This window comes from Apteryx rowi, unplaced genomic scaffold (assembly GCF_003343035.1).
Source record: "Apteryx rowi isolate R43461 unplaced genomic scaffold, aptRow1 scaffold_246, whole genome shotgun sequence".
Classification (NCBI taxonomy): Eukaryota; Metazoa; Chordata; class Aves; order Apterygiformes; family Apterygidae; genus Apteryx; species Apteryx rowi.
The window spans coordinates 1,286,076-1,293,171 of NW_020448819.1; positions in this window are offsets into that span (position 1 = coordinate 1,286,076).

A 7,096-nucleotide genomic window follows, 5' to 3' on the forward strand; every position below is an offset into this window, starting at 1 on the left:
AAAAAAATGGTTTGACATAGTTTGTTCTCAGCAAATCCATACTGGTTCCTGCAGATGGTCACACTGTCATCGTCATCAACTTGTTAAGGTCTAGAGTATTGCAATGTTGGTTTGGGTTTTGCTGTTGCTGTTCTAGGGCCTTTCCAGTTGCTGAAATTAGGATTACTTGTCTGTACTTCTCAGGCCACCCTAACCCTTTCTTTTCTAAGTTGGCTGTTCCCTTTACCCATGACTTTGAAACATGACTCTCCTCCTTAAGTTCTTAAAGGTAATATTTAATGAATCCTGACCTAGAAAGCTTGCAGTAATTTTTCTGACAGTGACATGAAGCAGCATCACATGCTCCTCTACCATTTATCTCAAAAGTTTAAACAATGTCAGAGTCAATCAGTCTTATACTAGGCACAACAAACAGTATCTGAGAAATATACACATTTTTATAGAAAAGGACATGAAGTCTTGAGTTTGTAGTCTGCTCTGAGGGGAAATCGATTCAGATAATATTAACATTCAAGACACCTGCCTGACATTCTAAAAATAGGCTGATGATGAGACAGAACAAGAGATAGGAAATCTTTACAATGATTAATAACAATTTTCATTTCAAGCCTGTCTGTGCCAGTATTTTCTGTTGGCTTCATATAAGACCTTACTGTTTGCATGCCACTAAAAGCAATGCAATCCTACAGTGTATATATAGTTTATAAATACATAAAAAGAAAATTACTTTGCAGAGACAGATACTTGAAAGTTAGTAACTGCCAGATTAATTATTTAACTTCAATTCTTAATCTTTTGGCCTCAAATCAAGGAATAAAGCTTTGATTCTGTAGCAAAAGCTTGTAACAAAACACTCATAATTTCTATGCACAGACAACTAAGGATACTATAATTTCTAACATTCTTAGTGCTTAACTTTCCAATCTAAAGGAGTTTGGTGCGTTGGTATTATTAAGGCATAATTTTTTTCCCCCCTAATGAAACACTAAAATCACAATAACACATTTTGTCTGGGTTATGGAAAGGTTTAGCCAAATGGGAAAATTAATATAATACAAAAGCAATATTAATTGCAAAAATATTAAGACCACCCTTATTTTTGCATACTTTATGTATTCTGTATGTGTGAAGTGTAGCAACAATTTGCAAGTTGTGTAGGAGCAACTACTCAACTGAAGTAGTGAAATGCAGGTATGCACACATACTGAATTTGTACCTTTTGCTCCATGCTCCTTCACAGGGACCATACAGAAGAAGGCAGGCACTGAAAGACAAATCTTTTCTTCCTATTTCTGCCTGTTTGTTCTTTCTGAGTATGAAAGTATGGCCCGCAAGTATGCCCCAAACATATGCCAGAATTCGGCTTAGAATATAGCTCTCAAAACCACATTACATAAGAAAGTAAGAGATGATTAAAACCTGCATTTAAACAGCAGAAATCTATTTAATTATTGGGAGTTGAATTTGGCCCATAACTACCTTTGCTATAGCTGTGTTAAGAGGAAAACTGGTATTTCTGGTAATCAAGCTAGCTTAAAAAAATGCACATATAGTTTAACTGCTGTAAAATCTATTTTAGGCTGAGCCTAAAGATACTAATATGCTATAAACACAAATTGAATAACAGGCAACTGGCATTTCACAACCAATAAAAATAAAAATGAGAAAAAAGAAACCAGAACACTTAAGAGAGTCTTAACAGCGACTGGGAAAATGACCTTCTGTACATCAACTGTGACAAATATGTTTTATTTTTTTAGAGAAAGACAGAAATAACAGTATAAAAAAATAAATTATAACACACACAACTGCCATTATGACTTCTCTAGAGACTACTAATCCACATTTATTAATCAAAAAGGACAATTATTTACCAAAGCTTAAAAAAAAAAGTCAATGTGTTATAATGACATTAATACACAATGAATGTTTCAAAAAACGAGCATTTTCCTAGGATTTAAATAGGATGACCTGGATAACGATAGGTGTGGAGGCCTGACAAATAGTGGAATTGTTGACCCTGAACATGATTAGCAAAGAATTAAGAAGGGTTATAATAATGGAGACATATAATTAATACAAATTATAAGTGTGGTTGAGATTTTTTCAAGGCTTAGTAATTAAAAAGGTATTAACCTGTTTTGATTACTAACATGGTACACATTAGATGAGCTGAAATGGGCCAGAAAAGGGTCTCCACATGCCATTACCAGTGAAGAATTATCAGCAAGTAAATATCTTTATATTGAGTGTTGTAAGAGTTAATTTTGATACTATCCTACTTAACATTCTCAGTGACATAGGAAAAATTTACTGATTGTGTATTTACATTAGAGAGCAGATGAACTACACCTGATTTACATAGAAGCATGTAGAAAACACATAGAAAGTTAAACCAGTAAGGACTTACACATGCAGTCCTGGTATTTTTTCAGCTAGTTAGAAGACAGGGTTTTCCATCAATTGCAGTAATAGCATACTTATTTCACTGTTAAAAATTAAAGATATAATGAAATAAAATAACTACCTTGTTAAAAATTAAGGATTCAATGTATAAATGAATAAAAGTAGAGCTGGTTTCAAATACACAGCGAAAATACACGGAACAAAGGGTGTGGGTGTGTGTGCGCATGTGCGTAGGATCACTGTCCATCACAGATGCAGAAGGTAAGTCTTTTACAACTTGTTATGGTTATAGTCACCATAATAAAAAATTAACACCACAATTAAGGGTGTGTCCACATATGTGTAATTACCTCAGAGTAAAGCTATTCACTATGCATTTACTGATTTTCAATTCAGACATGCAACCAGATGATATCCTGTACATAAAAGGACAAGACACAAGGGGAAAATTGCAAACATAGATTAGATAGAACCCACTGAAGTCATGAGGAAGTTGGCTTCGCATTATCTTTTGACTTAAATTAATTCATTATTTTTAAACTGAGAGAAGTCATCAGACAAGCAACTTGGAGTGGAATTATATAGCATCATCCCATTTACTGAACTTGATACCTCTCAAAGGCTGTATTTCTGCACATATTATACAAAGAGCAGAGAATAGTATTTTTCCCCTTTCATATTTGAATCTCATGGTAAACCAAGAGGTTCAGGCACATTTTTTCTTATGCTTTCAGCATCTTCCTCTTATCTAATCATAAACAAAGCAGGATAATAAATTCGTTCACAGCCTGGAAAAGATGCAACTCCTAAGAAGAAGTTGCAAGCACTAATGGAAAATGAGTGTGAAAGAGATGGTATCTGCTTCCTCTGTTAATGTTATGGCTGTGTTTTGTCAGCAAAATCCCTAGTATACCTGCAGTTACAACAGCAGAACATGCTGTGTAGGTATAGCTTATTCTGTTCAGGAAAAGGGTTGAAATACTGCTTCTAGAGACTAAGAGTGGAAAAAGTTTATTTGCATAGTTGTGTTTTCATTAGTGGGTGTCTGTCACTATTGCACTGGTAGGGAAACACTTTTCGATGTAGGGAAGTATCCATGTGATTCATGCCTCATGTTGAGGAAAAGCAGGCAGTATAGCAAATGTTAATTACAGCTTTAAAAATTTTAAGTTTGTCCATTAGTATTATACAACAGGTTTTAATTTATCTTAGCAACATTCAGGAGCACCCTAGCCCTGTGGCCACCGAATGTCAACCAGTCTCTCTCCCACCCCTTCATCAGAAGAAGGAAAAAAAGGAGAGAAAAAAGAATATTAAAAGTCATATTCTGCTTTCAGTTATACTAATTTAACTCTACAGAAAGTAGTAAGTTTACACTGATGTAATTAGTAAATCAAAAACCTCTGGGAAACTAACACATATAAAATGAAGACTTAGACAATTATGGAAATCATACATTTTTCTAGTTGTTTTTACTTCTAAAACACAGGTAGTGGTAAATCAATCACATATGCAAACACAATACAAGAAGGGGGAAGAAGAAATTATACTCTTGCACCAGAACTTACTAGGAAAAGGCTAGGAATCAAACAAGGAGAGAAACAAAACATCAAGGTGTCTGATGGACACTAAATAGGAAAGCTTTCTTGAAAATACAAATTAGAACAGTATAGCAAGATAGAATACGCACCTTTAATGTTGAAGCTGGTGAAGAGCATCACATCAGATATTAGGCCTTTGCAGGGGTTTTCTTCTGGTGTAATTATTCTACTTAGCCACCTAGTTTGGTGGTTTAGGAAAGTTGTAACAGGGAAAATGAAATCACATTGGCATAAAAATGTCTAAAACTACTACAAACTTAATTCTCTTCTTACAGTGCCTTCATACACAAAAAAGTACCTTCACAATAGAGGAGATTATGACAGTTAAACTATAGTGGCATAATTACAAGGGGTTAAATATTTGTTTGTTATCCAGCCATCAGAGAAGACAGAAACTATTTTTGTGTAAGTGGGAGACTTTTCCTAACCCCAATCTTGATTTTCTAGTAGAATATAGCTGTTTAGTGAATCTATTTTGTAATGCAATTATGGTTTAATATCTTATGTTTTATATATGAATTCTCTGATGTATCACAGTTCAGTTAGGGAACTTACAGTGAGATCCCCAGTTGCTGGGACAGAACACATTACGTTACTAGTAATGCTTTTCCATATATTCCTTGTCATGAAATTGCCACGGTTTATCTTGGAAGCAACTACTATAATCTATGCTTTTTTTCAGCCTAAGGCCAGATTTCTGGAATGTCCTTTAATATACGATTACAATTTGAAATTAATCCAGAATTTTAGCTAGGTGGAAAATATGCTTCAATTAGAAGCATGTGAAGCCTGTACTTAGTGTTTTACACTTGCTGCCTCTTAGTTTTCAAGAGGAATATAAAATACTGGTTTTATCCTAAATGATTAGGAACATGCCCACTTTTGAGGATCGTTTTTCCTGCACTGCTACATCACAGACCCTGAAGACAGATTGCCACATTGCTACTCACAGGCAGAATGCTTAAAGTTGAGGCATCTTCATGAGAATTTTTGAGTAATTTCCATGTTTACTCTGAATCATTCCTACGTTCATCTGAGCTTTCAGACAAGGCCTATTTTTTATGAGGTCGGATGAGGAAAGCAGGACTGAAAGCAGCAATTGTCTATGGGCAATGAAAGTTGCAATACAAAAACTTCTTAGCTGCTGGATTATATTAGGAAGAAATTTTACAGGAAGTTTAATTTTGCTGATGGTGTTGTATTAAAAATATTTTTAAAAACATGCAAAGATACCCAAAATAGTGGATAAGGGTAATTTTGGCTAGTAAAAACTAAAACAGAGAGGGGCTAGATTACAAGAACATGATCTGCTCTGAATAAATATAAATGCCACTGCATGGCTGCTAAACAAGCTTAGAGGAAGTAAAGTAGGTAAAACAGGTGTAAAGTTCGGTGGGTGCGACTCCTGTTGTACACTTCTGCTGCAATAATTGTATTAGACCGACGCAGGAGGAGGTGTAATCCTTCATGGTCACAGCTAGATGAGCAGAAGCCCCTGCTCTAGATGCAACTACTCCTAGAACACCACAGTTTTTGCTGCTGCAGTCTATTGCGTTCCCAAAATTGCCCACATGTATGCCCTAGGCAAGATCTGTAGGGAAAGGCAGGATTTATTGGACCAGCTGAAAAAATACACATTGGGCTTGCAAGCTCTCTGTCAGGATCTGAAAAAGGAATAATCTGCTTGAAACCTTGTATACCTGTGTAGCTCACACCCCTAGATGATAACCAATACAACACTCCTACAACTTCTGTTAATAATAAAGGCCAAAGCATTTCTACTGTACATACAATTTGAGTGACTCCAAATCACAATCAACCTCTTAATCCACTGGTTGCTTCAAGAAGGGAGTAAATAAGAGGCACTCATCTAGCAGAGTGTACTTTCTGCCGGACACAACAGCACTGTTACCCCTCTCTGATGCACTGCCAATGGTGATGGGGCAGAACTAAGATCTCACTATTTATCCTATCTCCTTTCCCTCCAGCTTTGTCTTGCATCTTACTTACACCAGGAGAGGCCAAAAAGATTGACTCAAGTTAGAATCCCATGAAGACAAAGACATCCATCATTTTCACATGAATTAACACACTGTGTTAAAATTGGGCTCCCACGCAGTTCTAAATCCAACCAGTTTATTTAGGTGAAAACTACCAACTGCCTTGCTCTAATGAGGATTAGTTAACTTGAGAAATGCTTCTGTGCCTAAACTGAGGCCAAAAGTGTGGGCATACATGATGTAAACTTGACTGTTTTAAATTGGGCAACTCAGGTACTGGTAAGAGCATCTCTATAGCAGCACAGACCCCAGTGGAAACCAGCAGCTGAATGTCTACTCAAATACCCTGACAGATTTTGCTGACCATATGGAGTAGTGTAGTTTGACCTAAGCTGACTAGCTTAAAACTGCCTCAGACATGTCTTCAGTCCCATGTTTGGGTACAGACATAACCTCGGCTAACTCAAACGATCACATCTTTTTATCTTTCTGAAGAGAGGACGAAAGTTCTGTGAAGTCAACTCGCAGCAGTGAAATGCCACCTGTAATAAAGGCAAGCCGTGAAGAGGCATAAGATGGTATCCCCCGAACTAAAGTCGGGTATCAAATGGAGCACATTATGATTTTGTTTTTTAATTTGTTTTCAATATTTTTAAATTTTGAGAAGACATTGGAAAAGAGATACATCCGAATAATGCACACTACTAGAACTGCAAAAAATGTTTTTAGCCTAAAAAGGAGTTAAAGCAGCCAGCCACAACCACGACCTTCCCACGGGGAAATCTACCAAAACATGACAAAATTTTTCCCCCAGAAAATCACAGCCGAGGAGCTGCAACAGAGCTGCCGCCGCATGCCGCGCTCACGCCTCCGAAACCCGTGCGGCGCCCGGGGAGGGAGCCCCGGGAGCTCCGTTCTCTCCCCGGGGAGCGAAGGCTGCCGCAGCCGTTCCATGACGGGCGCTGCAATCGCCCCGCCCGACCGCCAATTACCGGCTACCTAATTACCTCTGAGCCGCCTTTCGCCGGCAGGGACGCGGGGCCTGGCCGAGGCGGGCGGTCGATCGGGCGGTCGCCCCCGGCAGGCAGC